Source organism: Haematobia irritans, chromosome 2 (assembly GCF_050003625.1).
Source record: "Haematobia irritans isolate KBUSLIRL chromosome 2, ASM5000362v1, whole genome shotgun sequence".
Taxonomy (NCBI): Eukaryota; Metazoa; Arthropoda; class Insecta; order Diptera; family Muscidae; genus Haematobia; species Haematobia irritans.
The window spans coordinates 56,396,924-56,417,719 of record NC_134398.1 but is presented as its reverse complement, the minus strand read 5'-3'; the positions used below and the strand labels follow the sequence as shown (position 1 = coordinate 56,417,719).

Here is a 20,796-nt window from a genome sequence, read left to right as displayed (position 1 = left end):
ATTTTCTATGGAAATAAAATTTTAACAAAATTTTCTATAGAAATAAAATTTTCACAAAATTTTCAATAGAAATAAAATTTTCAAAAAATTTCTATAGAAATAAAATTTTCTATAGAAATAAATTTTTTACAAAATTTTGTATAGAAATAAAATTTTAACAAAATTTTCTATAGAAATAAAATTTTCACAAAATTTTCAATAGAAATAAAATTTTCAAAAAATTTCTATAGAAATAAAATTTTCTATAGAAATAAATTTTTTACAAAATTTTGTATAGAAATAAAATTTTAACAAAATTTTCTATAGAAATAAAATTTTGAAAAAATTTTCTATAGAAATAAAATTTTGGTAGATTATTTTTGGATCGAGTGGCAACCATGATTACGAACCGATATGGACCAATTTTTGTGTGATTGGAGATCGGCTATATATAACTAGAGACCGATATGGACCAATTTTGGTATGGTTGTTAGCGGCCATATACTATCACCATGTTCCAAATTAAGACCGGATCGGATGCATTTTGCTTCTCTTGGAGACTTCGCAAGCCAAATCTGGGGATCGGTTTATATGGGGGCTATATATAATTATGGACCGATGTGGACCAATTTTGCATGGTTGTTAGAGATCATATACCAACATCATGTACCAAATTTCAGGCGGATCGGATGAAATTTGCTTCTCTTTGAGGCTCCGCAAGCCAAATCTGGGGATCGGTTTATACGGGGGCTATATATAATTATAGACCGATGTGGACCAATTATTGTACGGTTGTTAGAGACCACACGCAGAGAAGAAACATGATTGTCACAATCATATTTGAAGAGCAAAATAATATGATAGGAGCTATTTTTGCGGCGACCATGTAACATTTTCACCTGCAACCATTTTTGCTCAGTGAATATGGTTCTAAGAAAAATATAATTGTCCTCATCTAAAATGTTACTATATTGATAAAAAGAAGTTTGTTTGAATGAAAAGACAAAGGTCACGATTTAAAATGTTATGGTATTCATTCAAAATGTTTTTCTTCTAGTTAAAAGAACATGGTCACAACCTATAATGTTTTGATCTTTGTCAAAAATTTTTTTTGTCGTCGAAAAAAGGACGCCACTTAAGAAAAGAAAACACAAAATTAACTTTATTTATTTGTTTTTATTTATTTATAAACTAATTCATTGTTTTTTTTGTGTTTATAATGCCGTTGAAACAAACATCATATATTTTTACACTCTCTATTTTATTTCAATTTCAACAATAAGTAATCATTCCATATTTAGTGCATGCCCGTCAAATGTACAAACGCAGACATCATGTAACTGCAAATAAAAATAAATGATACCATATAGCAAAATGCAGAACAAAAAACAGGTACATTTTTTCAATTACACTTTCCTTTTTTGTCTTCACATAGAACCACGTGCCACTTCTGAATAAATAAATTAACACAAAACACAGTAAATCCGTATTCTCCGTCCATTCCAAGAAACAATCAACACACGACTGACGCGCAAAATGAAAATCGTGTGTACCTGCTCAATGTTCTTATAAAATTCTTTTCGCTGCAAAAAAGTTAAAAAATTAAATGGTCACGAAAAAAATGTAAATGGTCTTTATGGCCATGTAATGGTTCTAGACATGTCTATACGTAGCCTATAAAAATACTTTTTTCTTTGCAAAAAAAGTAAAAAAATTGAATGGTTAGGTACATGATTTTCCCGACCATTTAATGGTCTCAATTTCTATCATTTAAACGATAGAACATGTTTGCGGTATTTGAGAACCATTCAAATGCTTATTGCCACCATATATTTTTCTCCGCTCGAAAACTATTTTTACAAAGACAAAATACATGGTTTTCGCGGCAACGAAATTTGCTTCTCTTTGAGGCTCCGCAAGCCAAATCGGGGGATCGGTTTATATGGGGGCTATATAAAATTATGGACCGATGTGGACCAATTTTTGCATGGTTGTTAGAGTCCATATACCAACATCATGTACCAAATTTCAGTCGGATCGGATGAAATTTGCTTCTCTTTGAGGCTCCGTAAGCCAAATCTGGGGATCGGTTTATATGGGGGCTATATATCATTATGGACCGATGTGGACAAATTTTTACATGGTTGTTAGAGATCATATACCAACATCATGTACCAAATTTCAGCCGGATCGGATGAAATATGCTTCTGTTAGAGGCTCCACAATCCAAATCTTCTTTACATTTAGTTACCCAGCAAAAAAATTTGGAAGTTCTTCCGAAGGCACAACTTTAAAAGCACTTCCAGAGGATGCACTCCCAATTTTAACTGCCCAGGAAGTTCTTTTCAATCAATTTTGTATAACATGCTTTTTTCATATTTTTAATGGGCAATTTTAACTTTTTTTGTTTTAAATAGGTTAAAAACAGAGTAAGAATTCATAAAATGGTACAAACCATTTAAATTTTGTTGAAAAAAAGCTAAATCCAATCAGAAAAAATTGTGAATTTTTGAAAATATTTGTGGTCCAACGTTTCATACAAGCGTTAGGATCCATTAAAAATTATAAAAAATTATAAAAATTATTTGTTTAACAAAATATCACAGAATTTTGTAATTTACATCAAAAACGGTGAATTCGGATCACACCTAAAGAAGTGATGCAAATTCAGTGCAACGGCTGTTGAAATGGAGGACTTCCGTCCTATGACAAGCCCATGTTAAATTCATCGCTTCTGCGTCAATTATGCACCACTTCCGGATCCAAAAAGAACATTTTCATTACATTTTTGGCGACGCTTTTTTTGCTGGGTAATTATACCCTCCACCATAGGATGGGGGTATATTAACTTTGCCATTCCGTTTGCAACACATCGAATTATTGCTCTAAGGCCCCATAAAGTATATATATTCTGGGTCGTGGTGAAATTCTGAGTCGATCTAAGCATGTCGGTCCGTCCGTCTGTTGAAATCACGCTAACTTCCGAACGAAACAAGCTATCGACTTGAAACTTGGCACAAGTAGTTGCTATTGATGTAGGTCGGATGGTATTGCAAATGGCCAATATCGGACCACTTTTACGTATAGCCCTTATATAAACCGACGCTCAGATTTGGCTTGCGGAGCCTCTTGGAGGAGCAAAATTCATCCGATCCGGTTGAAATTTGGTACATGGTGTAAGTATATGGTCTCTAAAAACTATCTAAAAATTGGTCTACATCGGATCATAATTATGTAAAGCCCCCATATAAACCGATCCCCCGATTTGGCTTTCGGAGCCTCTAGGAGAAGCAAATTTCATCCGATCCGGTTGAAATTTGGTACATGGTGTTAGTATATGATATCTAACAACCATGCGAAAATTGATTCACATCGGTCCATAATTATATATAGCCCCCATATAAACCCATCTTCAGATTTGACCTCCGGAGCCTCATGGATGAGCAAAATTCATCCGATTCGGTTGAAATTTTGTACGTGGTGTTAGTATATGGTCTCTAACAACCATGCAGAAATTGGTCCATAACCGGTTTTAATTATATGTAACCTCCATTTAAGCCGATCCCCAGATTTGACTTCCGGAGCTATTGGAGGAGCAAAATTCATTCGATCCGGTTGAAATTTGGTACGTGGTGAAATTTGGTACATTGCGCTAATATATGGCCGCTAACAACCATGCCAAACTTGGTCCATATTGGTCTATAATTGTATATAGCCAATCCCCAAAAATAATCAACCAAAATTTATTTCTATAGAAAATTTTGTCAAAATTGTATTACTATAGAAAAATTTGTCAAAATTTTATTACTATACAAAATTTTGTCAAAATTTTATTTCCATAGAAAATTTTGTCAAAATTGTGTTTCTATAGAAAATTTTGTCAAAAAATTTTATTTCTATAGGAAATTTTGTCAAACTGAATTAGTTACGTATTGAATCGACTAACTTAGAATAGAGAAGACGTTGTTAAGAAATTTTAAGATACCTTGCCATCGGCAAGTGTTACCGCAACCCAAGTAATTCGATTGTGGATGACAGTCTTTACATAACATTCGGCCTGGCCGAACTTAGGGCTTATATACTTTTTTTTTTGATACGTTAGAAGATTATATTTAGCCAACTTTCAGTAACAGTTTTATGGCCCAACTTGGGAAAATCGGGCGATACATATATATGGGAGATATATCTGCCAAATTTGGAGACGATCGGTTAGTAAAAAAGCGGAATGTCAACCCATTTGTTGAAATCGGGCGACACGTATATATGGGAGTTATTTTTAAATTTGCTCCAATTTTGACAAATTCACTACTGTTCCGTGTACTAAATTTCATCGGTTAATAAATGCGACCGAAATACTGCGAATAACTGCGATACGGAATACGGACGGACACCAAGGGTTAGATCGACGCAGGAGGTGATTCTGAGTTGATCGGTACATATGTTATAGCTAGGCACATTGTTTGACAGATCAAAGTCGTTATAGCGTGACCACTTTATGGTTTAGGGTATAAGAATACTATAATGATTAAGCCTAAAGCCATTTTGATGCAATTTGATAAAAGAGCATTTATGATTTTTTGGATGATACCTATGTATTAGGTTAGGTTAGGTGGCAGCCCGATGTATCAGGCTCACTTAGACTATTCAGTCCATTGTGATACCACATTGGTGAACTTCTCTCTTATCACTGAGTGCTGCCCGATTCCATGTTAAGCTCAATGACAAGGGACCTCCTTTTTATAGCCGAGTCCGAACGGCGTTCCACATTGCAGTGAAACCACTTAGAGAAGTTTTGAAACCCTCAGAAATGTCACCAGCATTACTGAGGTGGGATAATCCACCGCTGAAAAACTTTTTGGGGTTCGGTCGAAGCAGGAATATAACCCACGACCTTGTGTATGCAAGGCGGGCATGCTAACCATTGCACCACGGTGGGTCCCATACCTATGTATTAGAGGTATAGAAGAATTTGAGGCAATTTTACAACTTCTGATATTTAGTAGATTTTACAAGGATATTGGATATCGAGCGATATCTCAAAAGTCGGAGTTTTATCTAAATCTTTACAAATCTGTGGAAAGTCTTGCATTAAACTGTATAAGATTTGACTACAATATAGGGAATAAAATTCGAGACACTTTAACATAATATTAAATCTATTCTCTGGGTAAAATGTCAAGACAATTGGAGTAAAATCTCGTTGGAAATGGGTATAAAATATGAAATATTCTACCACATTTTTCCCAAATCAGGCATCATATATATGGGAGTTGTATCTAACTATTAACTAGTTTAAACCAAATTCGGCACACATTGCTCATTTGTTAATTGTACTATCAGTGCAAAGTTTCATATAAATCATAATGAACCAGGCCTGCGGTGGTTTATATTGGGAGTGAGACATAAATGGGAGCTACATCTAAATCTGAACCGATTACTAGCAAATTTGGCGTACTTGATGACAGTCTCAGTTGTACTCCATGTGCAGAAGTTGAAGGAAATCAATATAAAATTCAGGCACCTGGGGCCATATAAGTGCACATCGGCCAAAAGTATATATATGGGAGCTATATCTAAATCTGAACCGATTTAGCTGGTATTTATTTTCCAATAACGACTGCCTTCGACACAAAGAAAGGCCCTATTTGAAATTTGAAGATGATCGGACTTAAATTGCGAGCTGTACGTGGACACAAAATTTCATATATACAGACGGACATCGCTAAATCGACTCACTATTTAATTCTAAGCCGATCGGTATACTAAACGATGAGTCTCTGAACTCCCTTTTGACGATGCATACATATGCAAAAACTTATTATGGTGAAGCGTATATTTTTATGTTAACCAGGAACTGAGATGTGTGTGAAAATAAATACGTATTTAAAATCCTAGACACAAACCAATTGTAATAGATTAGGGTAAAAAAATTGGGATTTTTCCGAAAAACTGATTTTTTGGAAAAACTACTGGGAATTTTAAGTTAGAATTTCGCAGGAACAATTCCAAGGATACACTCTACATAACGATTTATTTGTTTTAGAAATATATTAACCACCACAAGAGATATGTGGTGAGACATTTGGGAATGGGAGGAGACCCATATCTCTGGAACGGGATATCCTGCCAGGACTACCTAACCGGACGTGTTTAGTCCTATGAAATACCTATGGAACAAGGTATAACATATATCAAGATTTGATTTCTAAGACACCAAATACGCTCTTTTAATTTCTGTATTTGTTATCCTAAATTTCTGGAGAGGATCATTGGCCATATCTCAGGAACGAAGTTATCCTCTGACTTAAAATTTATGACAAATTAATGTGCTTGGGTCACCCTTCAATCACAGTGTAAAAATTTGGTGATGCGATTTTGTGTAACTCCTAAATTGTTCCTTCAATATTGCTTATTTTACCTATGAATTTTCGGAGGGGTGGAATGCGTTCTGCAGGTGTGGGGCACATCCTGCCGATATAACTCCCCCACAAATTCATACTCCTAGAGTCGCCCTTTCGATCAAAAGAAACAGCGAATCAAGAATTGATTTTGGGACTGCTCCACCTCCTCATCAATATGACCATTTTTTAAATCAAAAAATACAAAACTGAAGACAAGCAAAACAGAAAAATTTCGCACAAGATGATTAGCCAGGAGCTGTGCTAATATCAACGGAACGGGATGTCCTGCAAACATGGCATAACAATCACTCTAAAGCAGCGATTGGCAAATAGACTACGCGGCGTTTTGCTCTTGCTCACCCAAATATTCTCTCGCTCAGTTAAGTCTCAAAACAGGTTTTTTACACACGACGAAATGAATTTGTATTTTGAAAACACATTTCAGTCTCGCTTGAGCAACCGATCGAGCTGGGTGTGTTGTCGCATGTTGTTCAGCGATTACATGAAATTCGAAATAAATGAGTACTTTTTTGTTTCCAGAATTCATAACTTTCAATTAAATAATATCCAGATGTAATAAAAAAATATTTTTTTAATAATTATTGAATTTTTTCTATTGTGCGTATTTGAAAACCTAAAAATATCATTTAATTTACTATTGCGAATCAAATAAAAATACACAATAAACAAAAATCACTTAATATTTTACGATTTTATATGGTAATTTTTTTGTACAGTGCCTCTTTGGACATCCAAATAATGTTTCGTTTCGTTAAAAAGTTAATTATATTAAAATTCTGTATCAATGACAGAAATACGTCTTTAAAGTATTTCATAAAAATCTCATAAAAAAAACTAACTTAATATAATTATTAAGTATCATTTCTCGAAGTGCATAAAGAGAGCGATCAATTGAAAACGTACACGAACACAAATCCTCTCTGCCCATCCCTGCTTTAAAAGGGTAAGCATATGTTTCTCTTGACTCTATCATTGCATTTTGGCATAGTGTTGCCATTGAGCGATTTTATAATGTTCTTGTGTTTAAAATTTGTTAAAACTATATCTATATTTAACCCATGCATTTCATTCACACAAGTTTTGAATAATATCAATCTTCACATATCACATATCACATATAAAATTATATTTTTATGACTATTTTTAAACTAGATCTAAATATTAGTGGTTTCGGTGCCCTGTTTATGGTCAAGGCGTTGGTCTAACTCGTTGGTGAATGAGGTCGGATTTATTTAAGTAAGCAAGTTCAAATCACGGTTGCCTTACTTTTAATAAAATTTTATTTGAATGTATTTTTGGGTTTTAAACACTAATAATAAAATTTTGAAAAAAGTGTAAACCATTTCAACATCTGCAAACACGAACTGTGTGTTTGACATAACGTTAAAAAATGAGGAAAAGAGTTTCAGAGTTTTTATACGTCCGCTGCCAAATGTTTTACATCATTACTTTAGTTCTAGCCAATATATTTAAGAAAGAACAAAATTGTTATATAAGCGATACTGTTCTTGCACAATTTTATTTAAATTCAAAATAGTCTTTCTTTAGTGGTACTCTTTTGCAAAAACACAAAATTTCTCTTACACTAATCTATTACAATTGATTCCAAATTTGAATAGGCATATTTGGGTATACCAAAATCAATTCTGGACCAAAGTGACACCATTTCGGAAAGTAGCTTCCTAGTACTAGACGACAGTGGTCATCTCATGTAGGCAGGATAATTCGTTCCAATGATATGGCCACTGCTCCCAGCCAGAATCCGGTATGAAATTGGCCACATTTGACAGGCGTATTTGGGTATACCGAAATCAATTCTGGAACACAGTGATAACATTCCGGAAAGCAGCTCCCTAGTACTATACAGCAGTGGTTATCTCATGTTGGCAGGATTATTCGTTCCAAAGATATGGTCACTGTTCCCGGCCAGAATCCGGTATGAAATTGGCCATATTTCAACCGGCGTATCTGGGTATACCAAAATCAATTCTGGAACAAAGTGACAGCATTCTGTAAAGCTGCTTCCCAGTGCTATACAGTAGTGGTTATCTCATGTTGGCAGGATTATTCGCTCCAAAGATATGGCCACTGCCCCCGGCCAAAATCCGGTATGAAATTGGCCATATTTCAACCGGCGTATTTGGGTATACCAAAATCAATTCTGGAACAAAGTGACAGCATTCTGTATAGCTGCTTCCCAGTGCTATACAGTAGTGGTTATCTCATGTTGGCAAGATTATTCGCTCCAAAGATATGGCCACTGCCCCCGGCCAAAATCCGGTATGAAGTTGGCCATATTTCAACCGGCGTATTTGGGTATACCAATATCAATTCTGGAACAAAATGACAGCATTCTGTAAAGCTGCTTGCCAGTGCTATACAGTAGTGGTTATCTCATGTTGGCAGAATTATTCGCTCCAGAGATAAGGCCACTGCTCCCGCCCAGAATCCGGTATGAAATTGGCCACATTTGAACAGGCGTATTTGGGTATACCGAAATCAATTCTGGAACAAAGTGACACCATTCTTGAAAGCAGTTTCCCAGTACTATACAGCAGTGGTTATGTCATGTTGGCAGGATTATTCTCTCCAAAGATATGGTCACTGCTCCCGGCCAGAATCCGGTATGAAATTGGCCACATTTGAACAGGCGTATTTGGGTATACAAAAATCCATTCTGGAACGAAGTGACACCATTCTGGAAAGCTGCTTCCCACATTTGAACAGGCGTATTTGGGTGTACCGAAATCAATTCTGGAACAAAGCGACACCATTCTGGAAAGCAGCTTCCCAGTACTATACAGCAGTGGTTATGTCATGTTGGCAGGATAATTCTCTCCAAAGATATGGTCACTGCTCCCGGCCAGAATCCGGTATGAAATTGGCCACATTTGAACAGGCGTATTTGGGTATACCAAAATCCATTCTGGAACAAAGTGACACCATTCTGTAAAGCTATTTCTCAGTGCTATGCAGTAGTGGTTATCTCATGTTGGCAGGGTTATTCTCTCCAAAGATATGGCCACTGCTCCCGGCCAGAATCCGTTGTGAAATTGGCCACATTTGAACAGGCGTATTTGGGTATACCAAAATCCATTCTGGAACAAAGTGACAGCATTCTGGAAAGCTGCTTCCCAGTACTATACAGTAGTGATTACCTCATGTTGGCAGGATTATTCACTCCAGAGATAAGGCCACTGCTCCTGGCCAGAATCCGGTATGAAATTGGCCACATTTGAACAGGCGTATTTGGGTATACAGAAATCCACTCTGGAACAAAGTGACACTATTCCTGAAAGCAGCTTCCTAGTACTATACAGCAGTGGTCATCTCATTTTGGCAGGATAATTCGCTCTAAAGATATTGCCATTACTCCCGGGCAGAAATCCAGCATATTATTGGCTGTATTTGAACGTATCTGGGTATACTAAACCCAATTCTGGGATAAGGTGGCATTAATCCGTATAGATAATTCTTGTTGCTTTAGAGTGATTGTTATGCCATGTTTGCAGGACATCCCGTTCCGTTGATATTAGCACAGCTACTGGCTAATCATCTTGTGCGAAATTTTTCTGCTTTGCTTGTCTTCAGTTTTGTATTTTTGATTTAAAAATGGTCATATTGATTTCAAAAATGGTCATATTGATGAGGAGGTGAAGCAGTCCCAAAATCAATTCTTGATTCGCTGTTTCTTTTGATCGAAAGGGTGACTCTAGGAGTATGAATTTGTGGGCGAGTTGTATCGGCAGGATGTGCCCCACACCTGCAGGACGCATTCCACCCCTCCGAAAATTCATAGGTAAAATAAGCAATATTGAAGGAACAATTTTGGAGTTATACAAAATCGCATCACCAAATTTTTACACTGTAAATGAAGGGTGTTCCAAGCACATTAATTTGTCATAAATTTTAAGTCAGAGGCTAACTTCGTTCCTGAGATATGGTCATTGATCCTCGTCAGAAATTTATGATAATAAATACAGAAATTAAAAGAGCGTATTTGGTGTCTTAAAAATAAAATCTTGATATATGCTATACCTTGTTCTACTTCATAGGACTAAACACAGCCGGTTAGGTAGTCCTGGCAGGATATCCCGTTCCAGAGATATGGGTCTTCTCCAATTCCCAAATGTCTCACAATATATCTCTTGCGGTGGTTAATATATTTCCAAAATAAATAAACCGTTATATAGAGTATATCCTTGGAATTGTTCCTGTTCCTTAAAATTCCCAGTAGTTTTTCCAAAAAATCAGTTTTTCGGAAAAATCACAAATTTTTTTACCCTAATCTATTACAATTGGATCGTGTCTAGGGTTTTAAATACGTATTTATTTTCACACACATGGAACTGAGATTTAATCTGTAAATGTGAAGATGGATTTTTCTCTTTCCTTCTTCCTTGTAATTCTCATATTCGTCAATAATAATTGAACAAATTTTTGTTTTTTTTTTGCCCGAATTGAAAATATTTCGTTTTATACTTTGGATTCGACTATTCCTGTACTGGTCCTGGGGGTTGATCCATTGTCCAATGAAATACAGTAAAACCTCTCAAGCTTGGACACTCTGGACACCTCCCAAACATGGACAATTGTCTGGGGACGTTTGCTACATTAACACATTAAAATTAACATCTCAATCCTGGACACCTCGCAAAGGTGGACCAAATTTAGGTGACCGTCGGTGTCCACCTATCAGAAGTTACACTGAATAAGCGTTTTTATTATAGATTTTTTAAAATGAAATCCATATAAAATGTAAAATGTAGATTTAAAGTTTAGTTTAAATGTTGTTGTGCAAACTAAAGCGCAAAAAGTCATCTTAAATAATTTCCTGCTGAAATAGCTACATCATCATTAGCATGATTTCCCTTTAAACGTTGATAGTCTGAGTTTTCAATATACCCAATGCGACCGGACGACCTCGACATGGAAAAGGAAATATTGTTTTTCCTAACTAATTTTTTAAGCCTCGACGATGCTTCATTAACAGACAAGACCACTGGCTGGTTCTCAACGAGACACACGCACACATACACCGTCAGCAACAGCTAGATAGGAAGCAAATTCTAAAGCTTTTGTCCTTTATTTTTGCTGTCATCCATTTTGGCCACCCCAAACGAGAATAGTTTCGTGTCACAACATTAACTGCAAATGATACAAAAGCCAAACCAAACGAATTTAACAGCATAGTTCCCAGCAAGCAAGTACAGGAATCCTCATTCCTATTATGCCAACGAACGAAAAACGTGGTCTGCAAGTTAAAATATGCAACCAACAACGGAATGGGAGGACTGACGTTCAGACTACTACTTTGTAAAGGAAATGGGTGAGTGAGCGACCATGCAACTAATAACAAAGCTAACGAAAGAATGAATTAGTGTTCGGAATGCCACATCATCCATTTAAAGTAAAAAAACTGTTTAGACAGTTGAGGGATGAGGAAGGTGGAACACAGTGGGTTATTACAGAGCAATCAGGGATGATATATAATTAGGTTTATAAAAAATGCGTATATTGAAAGTTAAATTTTGTATCTTCAGTTCAGTAAAACGGTTTCGAATAGACATATTGGGTTTAGTATATTTCCGCTTTAAAATTTCTATTCAAACACTCATGAAGCAAAATCATAATCACAGCAAATCTCTCCCTCACGAAGACACAGTTGTAAGGAATGGTTTTGAAATATATTTCAAACTAGGTTAGGTTAGGTTAGGTTATGTGGCAGCCTGATGTATCAGGCTCACTTAGACTATTCAGTCCATTGTGATACCACAGTGGTGAACTTCTCTCTTATCACTGAGTGCTGCCCGATTCCATGTTAAGCTCAATGACAAGGACCTCCTTTTTATAGCCGAGTCCGAACGGCGTTCCACATTCCAGTGAAACCACTTAGAGAAGCTTTGAGACCCTCAGAAATGTCACCAGCATTACTGAGGTGGGATAATCCACCGCTGAAAAACTTTTTGGTGTTCGGTCGTAGCAGGAATCGAACCCATGACCTTGTATATGCAAGGCGGGCATGCTAACCATTGCACCACGGTGGCTCCCTATTTCAAACTACATTATTCCTGTTTTTATTTCACATAATATATTTTTATTTTTCAATATAATCTCCTGAAACTTCAACACACTTAGTCCAACCCTTTTCTAGCAATTCTATCCCTTGATTAAAATAGTTTTCCTCATGGTCTTCAAAATAGTGGTTTACGACTGTAATTGCATCTTCATTTGAGGTAAAACGCTACCTTTTACAGATAGTCAATCAATAAAATACCTTTGAAGTCCCAAAAAACCATTGCCATTGAATTGTTTTTGCCTTCTTTGGGGCGCTTACTCCAGCTTCAGTCCATTGTTTGGATTGTTCTTTTGTCTTTGGAGTATGTCTCATCAACAGTTATGAAACGACGCTTAAAATCCATTTTATTTCGCTTAAAACGATCCAAACAAGCTTGAGAAACTTTTATTATTATGCGTTTTTGATCGACTGTTAAAAAATGCGGCACCCATCTTGCAGAAAGCTATTTCATCTGTAGTTCTTCATGCAAAACTAATGGACTCGATCATTTGAGATGTCCATCATATTAGCAATTTCACGCACTTTTATTCGTCGATCATTTAATACCATATCATGCACTTTGGCTACAATTTCTGTTGTTGTTGCTGCTTTTGGACGTCCACTACGTGGTTCATCTTCAATGCTTGTACGACCACGTTTAAATTCAGCAACCCAATTGTTTACTGTTGCATATGAAGGAGCACTTTCACCTAACACATTCACCATATCATTATGAATTTCTTGTCCCGATAAACCTTTTTTATGTAAATATTTAATGACAGCACGCATTTCTAATTTTTCCATTGTAAAAAAATTGCGGATGCGTCTTTTTTGAACACCTGTTTCTATATGAAGGAGTTGCCAGATCGAAACAAAATTTAACATGTGTTCATAACAGAGATGGAAGTTTCCAAAACACTTAACTGTTTTCTGTTTATACCGCGCTTTTTGTGCTAGGCTAAGAAGTTTCCGAACTGCCCTCCTATAAATAAAGGTTTTTGCACCCAGAGAAGGAATATGATCACCTCAAACATGTTTCAAGAGCAAAATGTTATTTTTGGATGGTGACCATGTAACATGTTTGTAGCAAAAATGTTTTTTTCTCGCCAAACATAACATGCTTTCCGAAAACATATACATAATTTCTGAGAAAATAACATGATTGCGGTGAACATGTTACATTGTCACCATCCAATAAGTACGCATATGCATATATTTAAATCTGAACCGATTCGGACAAACTTTATACACTTATACCGAATCTCTAGACATAAAATTTAAATCGTCTAATACTTTGGGAAATATTTAAATTTTATGTGTTTTTATGATTTATGGGTCGATAGATATGTATTAAAGGTGTGGGAAAAATCAGTTTTGCAAGTTTTCGATTTACCAGTGGACACATTATAAGGAAAAATGTACAAAAGAAATCTGTGTTTTTTATTACACTTTAAAATCACTTAATATTTATGGAAGTTCTTACAGGATTATTGGATCCAATCATGGTTGGGTTAGGTATAGTGGCAGCCCTATATTTCAGTCTCACTTAGACTATTCAGTCCATTGTGATACCACAGTGGTGAACTTCTCTCTTACTGCTGAGTGCTGCCCGATTCTCTGTTAAGCTCAATGACAAGGGATGTCCTTTTTATAGCCGAGTCCGAACGGTAATCCACTTTGCAGTGAAACCACTTAGAGAAGATTTGAAACATTCGGAAATGTCACCCGCACTACTGAGGTGGGATAATCCACCGCTGAAAAACTTTTTGGCGTTTGGTCGAAACTGGGTTTGAACCCACGACCCCGTGTATGCAAGGCGGGAGTGCTAACCATTGCACCACGGTGGCTCCCTGGATTCTATCATGCACAGTACAAACAATATTTAATGTGTTGAGTCTTCTTTGGTAGATGAGTAATTTTCCATCGGTGTTTAGGTGTGCCATCTCATTCAAAAGTAAAAGGGCAGCCATTGGTATACAGTAATCGCTTGATTTACGTCGTCAAATTTTTCCATCAAACTTCGATTTAGGTCGTCAATTTTTTGCCCACTTTATCAGAAACCCCTTCCACAAGTAAAATAAGTATCAACGATGATGAAATTCTTACCGAAATTACAGATTTACATTTATTTTTCGGTTTGCGTCTTTTCGATTAACGTCGTCAAATTCCGGAACCAATCACGATGTAAATCGAGGGATTACTGTATATAAAATATTTCTTAAGTGTCGGGGTCCATATCATACCGAATAAAATCATAGATCAACCTATTGGACATATCATCGTTCCTTTCGAGAAAGTGGAAAGCTCCATCAATCATCAATACATCAATCCTTCCGAAGTATGTGCTGTCATAAATTACTCTATATGCCGGTCTCCTCTCGTCGTTTATCCTACTTCGTAGACCAAGACAAGAAACCAGCACCCTATGCCCCAAACTTCTATCTTCTCCACGTGGTATATCAAGCAGGAAATGCTAATATTAGTCTAGCAGTTGCTTATAAATCAATAACCAAACCTAAAAAAGAAATCCACTTTCATTATCAAAAGGACACGGGAAGTGATTTAGAGTCTCTTATCCTTCTTCAAAACTATAGCCACACGTTTCTTAAACTAAAGGAAACTATCAAAAGTAACTCCGAGATATCAAATCTCATTGGATGCCCTTATCCATCCTCGTTCGTCCCACCTTAACCCAAAGATTGGGCAAAACATTTCTAAAGTTCAGATATACAGCCATATTCTCATCGGTGAATAATACTGCAGTGAATTTCCGACATTCAACGACAAACCCCATCATGCCCACCCAGAGCAAGTGAATAATTCGCATAAATCAGTATCTATGCTCCAAGGTGAGACCCTGGTACATGACTCATATAAATGTTATAGATTGTGGGATCCAATAGGGAGCCGTGCGGAACTATTGCCAATATTGGCATGATGTTGGCAAATCTATCTCTTGACAGCATTTTATAAAAAAAAATCGAAAAAGTTTGAAACTCTAGTTACCAAAAGTGAGGCGTTGAGTTCACAGAATAAACGTTGTATAGATTTCTACACCGATGGTTCCAAATTGGAATATATTCTAAAGATCTGGAAATTAAATAGCGAAAAAATTACCTAATCACTGTAGTGATTTTCGGGCTGAAATATTAGAAATAAAAGAGGTAACAAATTGGTCGAGAAGTAATGTTCCAGTCAGTCAACCTCCAATAAAAATTATTTGACTCTGTGTTCCTTTACTCGAAAACGGCCATCGACTGTCACAAATCTATCAACGAGATGGCTGAGCAGTACAGTATTCACCTATAGTGGGTGCAGGGCTGCCAATAAAATTTCAAGAAAAATCTTCACTTTTTTCGATAAAAATCGTCATAAAAATCGGCAATATAAACAATATTAAAATCAAACAAACAAAAATATTTATTTCATAAACAAAATAGAAAATGAATGTACACAACTATGTATTTCAATAAAAAAAAATATATAAAGAAATTAATTTTGAATACAAATAACATTACCGTAAAAATCATTTTCTGGTTAAACAAAAATATTTCCTAATTTTTGTATAAAAAATCTATTTTTCTAAAATATTGTTATTAATTGAGAAACATTTTTATTTAAAAAACAAGTATATTTATACGGCCGCGGTAATTAGAGAGCCAGACTTGAAATATGGAGGTCGCTTTACATGGGGGCTACATACAATTATGAACCGACATGAACCAATTTTTGTGTGGTTGGATATCGATTTATCTGAGGCCTATATATAACTATTGACCGATATGTACCAATTTTGGCATGGTTGTTAAAGACCATATACTAACACCGCATACCAAGTTTCAACCGGATCGGATAAATTTTGCTTCTCCAAAAGGCTCTGGAGATCAAATCTAGTGAACAGTTTGTATGGAAGCCATACGCGTAGGAAGGCCTCTGGGGAGGGGGCTTAGACCCCCCAGAAAAATTTAAGCCCCCCCCCAGAATTTGAAAACCTATTTACGATTTTATATTTAAAAAAAATTAAACAAGTATATACAACCGCACAAAGTTCCGCTAAAGACTTTCATGCACAATCAAATTACTTGGGTTGTGGTAGCAGTTGTCGATGGCAATGTTTGAAGTCTGATATTTATGAAATATAGCTGTGGTTGAACTTATGATTTAGTTGAATAACTGAAGCTCCTTTACAATTTTGTTTAGTCTGGTTTAGTCAATTTAGTTAAAAAATAGTAATTGTTGTTAAAACTATTCTTTTATAAATTAATATCTTAATAATGCTGCAAAACAGCGTCGCCAAAAAAGAAGTGAAAATGTTCTTTTTGGGTCAGGAAGTAGTGCAAAATTGGCGGAGAAGCGATGAATGTAATATGAACTTGTCAAAGATCAAATATCCACCGTTTCATCAGTCGTTGCAATGAATTTGCATCACTTCTTAAGGTGTGACCCGAATTCAGTGTTTTGAATGTGAATTAAAAAATTTTGCGATATTTTCCCAAATAACATAAATAATTTTTATATTTTGTTGTAATTTTTAATGCATTCTAACGCTTATTTGAAACGTTTTCCTTCGAATATTTTCAAAAATTATAGATTTTTCTATAATGTATTCAGCATTTTTGTGGCAAAATTTGAATAATTTGTACCATTTTATTTATTCTTACTCTTTTTTTAAACTATTGGAAATAGCAAACAAAAAATTGCCCATTAAAATATGAAACAAATGAAGTAAAAAAACTTCTTGTGTAGTTAAAATCACTAACTTCTTTGTGACGAATTTTTTTAAAGTTGTTACTTTAGAACAACTCCCAATTTTTTTGCTGGGAAAAGTGTTGAACTACTTTTAGTTGCTTTATTATAAATTAATTGTCGAGTTATTTTGATGTCTATTATTTAATTCATTTTTATGAAATAAAACATTAATTGAACCTATAAGTTCAAGTTGGGGGACTGTAGCCCCCCCTAGGAAAATTGTCTAGCTACGCCAATGATGGGGCTATATATAATTATGGACAGATATGGACTAAGTTTTGCATGGTTGTTAGTGTCCATATAGTTACACAAAACACACAACTTCAACTGAATCGGATGAAATTTTCTCCTGCAAGAGGCTCCGGAGGTCAAATCAGGGTATCGGTTTATATGGGGGCTGTATATAATTATGGATATATATATATATATATATATATATATATATATATATATATATATATATATATATATATATATATATATATATATATATATATATATATATATATATATATATATATATATATATATATATATATATATATATATATATATATATATATATATATATATATATATATATATATATATATATATATATATATATATATATATATATATATATATATATATACTTTATGGGGTCATAGAGCAATATTTCGATGTGTTACTAACGGATCCTATGGTGGGGGGTATATAACGAAAAGCCCAAGTAGTCCACATTTTGTTTCCGAATTTTTCCCCAAAATTTTTCAAATTTATTTTATCAAAATGTAAAAACTTTAACTCCCTAAACTATGTGTCTAATCCCATTTTCAGGAAGCTCCGTTAGCTAACGAACTTTTAAACCGTAATATGGACATGTCTGTCATCATGTCTATATATTCCATATACCAGTTAAGAACTTAACTGCTAAAAAATTTTCAGTTAAAGTTAATCGGAGAGAAGATATTTCGACTTCACTTTCTGTTAACTGGGAGTTAAAGTCTAACGGAGATACATGAAGATGGCCGTAAAGAACGTAGTTAATATAGTTAAAATCTTGAAAAAAATCGGAATTGTCCATTTTGTGAGTACATAATTGTCAATATGTCGATAAATCGGCAAAATTGGCAGCCCTGAGTAGGTGCCTGGCTACAGGAACATTCTAGGGAACAGCGAAGCGGATGAGTTAGAAAGGCTAGGAACTATCTTAACAGAGTTTTGGGTTCAAGCTCAGTTTCGACCAAACACCTAAATGTTTTTCAGTGGTGGATTATCCCCTCACAGTAATGTTGGTAACATTTCTGAGTGTTTTAAAGCTTCTCTAAGTGCTTTAACCGCAATGTGGAAAGCCGTTTGGACCCGGGCAGCACTCAGTGATAAAAGATAAGTGCATCACTGTGGTATCACAATGGACTGAATACTCTAAGTAAGCCTGAAATAACGAGCTGCCTCTATACCTAACCTAACCATAACGACTACTCCATGAGTTGCCATGATGTGGAGGGAACGAAATCGATTAGACACCTCTTGTGTGAGTGTCCTGAATTTTGTGCAAGGCATAATCAACTTTTAGGAGCATACAGCTTTACTGGCGGACCTGGAAAAGTTTAACTTAAGTAGTCTGCTAATGTTTTTGGAACAATCAGATTGGTTCAAGAGAAGAAATCAATGGTACCCATTTGTAATAGGTATTTTTAGTTAATGTGGTATCAAAATGAACTGAAAGTCTAAGAGAACATGAAAATAAATCCGGCTGCCACTTTAACCTAACCTAAAACTAAATGGGCAATCCCTTAGCAAATTCGTTTCATCCATGAAGGCCTCCCTACGATGAAGAATTCCAGTAGTTTCCCAAAGGGGCAATAGTGGAGAAATCGACCTATAGCTGCATCCAATAGCGGCATCAGTACCCGGTTTCTTTATAGGGACTATTAGTGCTTGTTTCGCCCAAGGTAAATAGCCTATATTCAAGTACTGATCTAACAAGACCACCAAAAAATAAACATAGTGCTGCGAGCCCAATCGAAGGTGACGTCTTTTTCAAGTAAATCCGATCCTTTTGTTTGTTCACAAACTGGAATTGAATAAGAACAAAAACTTAATTTTCTTACCCAGTGTCTATATATGTATATGTACGATACTGTAATAACGCAATGTCCTGACTGAAGCACCTCTTGCCCTTTTTAGTGTCAATTGTACTATATATCGTTCAAGGAGATATATCCCTGGAAAAACATGGATCCTTTTTTGGAAATAATGGGCCATGGTTTGGTGAGCGAAAATATTTTGGCAGTCAGATGCCCTGTGGTGTTTATGTTTACCACCAAGTTGATGGTGCAACTGTTGTCTAGATGCCACAGCAAACACATAATGCATTATGATGATGATGATGGTGATGATGATGGCTACAATGACACCACTGTCGCATATAATAAATAAGACAAACTGTGGCACAAATTGTTTGGTATGAAACAGTATAGCAAATTTGATATGCACTTATTGGACCCCCATTGGGCCTTGAGTGCCCAAGGTGGGCATGAAAACACCAAAGTAAAAGGTCTAACTTATAGTTAAAAAAAATGTTTTTTTTCATTATAATCAAGAGAATATTATTTTTGTTGGTTCGTCGCTTTGATTGCATGTCCACGACTGTCAGGAAATATTTCCCTGACAGTAAATTTTACTCTATAGTTATTTGCCCACTCCACTGAGTACTATTACGGAGAAACGAAGTTTTCTCTACCAAACTCATTTTTCCAGGGTTGCACTAGCATATTTCATAATTTCTGTGTTTGTCCCTGTAGTTTTATATCTTCAATTGTGTCTCTCTCCCTGTCTGTATCAGAGTGTATGCGTGAGTGTGAGTGAGAATGTCTAACTCAGTACTTGGTGGTATAAAGGAGTGGTAATGATTGTTTATGTTGCAGGCATTGTGTGAATGCCTGCATTAGCATTAGCGCGTTGGTGGTCACATCAACTAAAAATGTCATCAACAAAAATATAAACAACACGAGTAAGACCATCAGCTGCTTTTGCAGCATCGGGCACATTTTCTTCATAAATATACAGAGCAATTGCATTGCAATACAAAGCAAAACCTTGTTACATATCTCATTGGGGAGGAATGCAAAGGCTTTACAAGTACTATATAAATTTCATTGGAAAACACCCATACATTGATATTTACACACAAAGAAAAATATAATTATAATTATGTGTTTTGACAATTGCAAGCATTTGCAAGAACAGTTTATCTTCTTTCACTAAAATGCCTCTAATTCGAGAAACTTCGTTGATTTTTGGTATCCTGGCTATAAATATAACAAATATATAGGTCGAAAGTTCAGCTAGGCCGAATGTTAAGTACCCTCCACAATGGATTACGTACAAACTTTCATCCACAATCGAATTACCTAGGTTGTGGTAACAATTGCCGATGACAAGGAAGATTAAAACTCTTAACATTGTCTTCTAAATTGTAAATTGGACTATATAAGATAAAACATGCCGATCGTATAACTATCCTAGCAAAACAACCGTCGCCAAAGAGGTAGTGAAAATGTTCTTTTCGGATCCGGAAATTGTGCAAAATTGGCGCAAAAG

General features: G+C 35.5%; 1 long non-coding RNA gene across 1 annotated transcript in view; it reads right to left on the bottom strand.

Annotated features, from left to right (window-relative positions):
- The window catches only part of LOC142227550 (uncharacterized), a 218,280-nt gene that overhangs the window by 28,617 nt on the left and 168,867 nt on the right, over window positions 1–20,796 (bottom strand). The window lies entirely within an intron of this gene.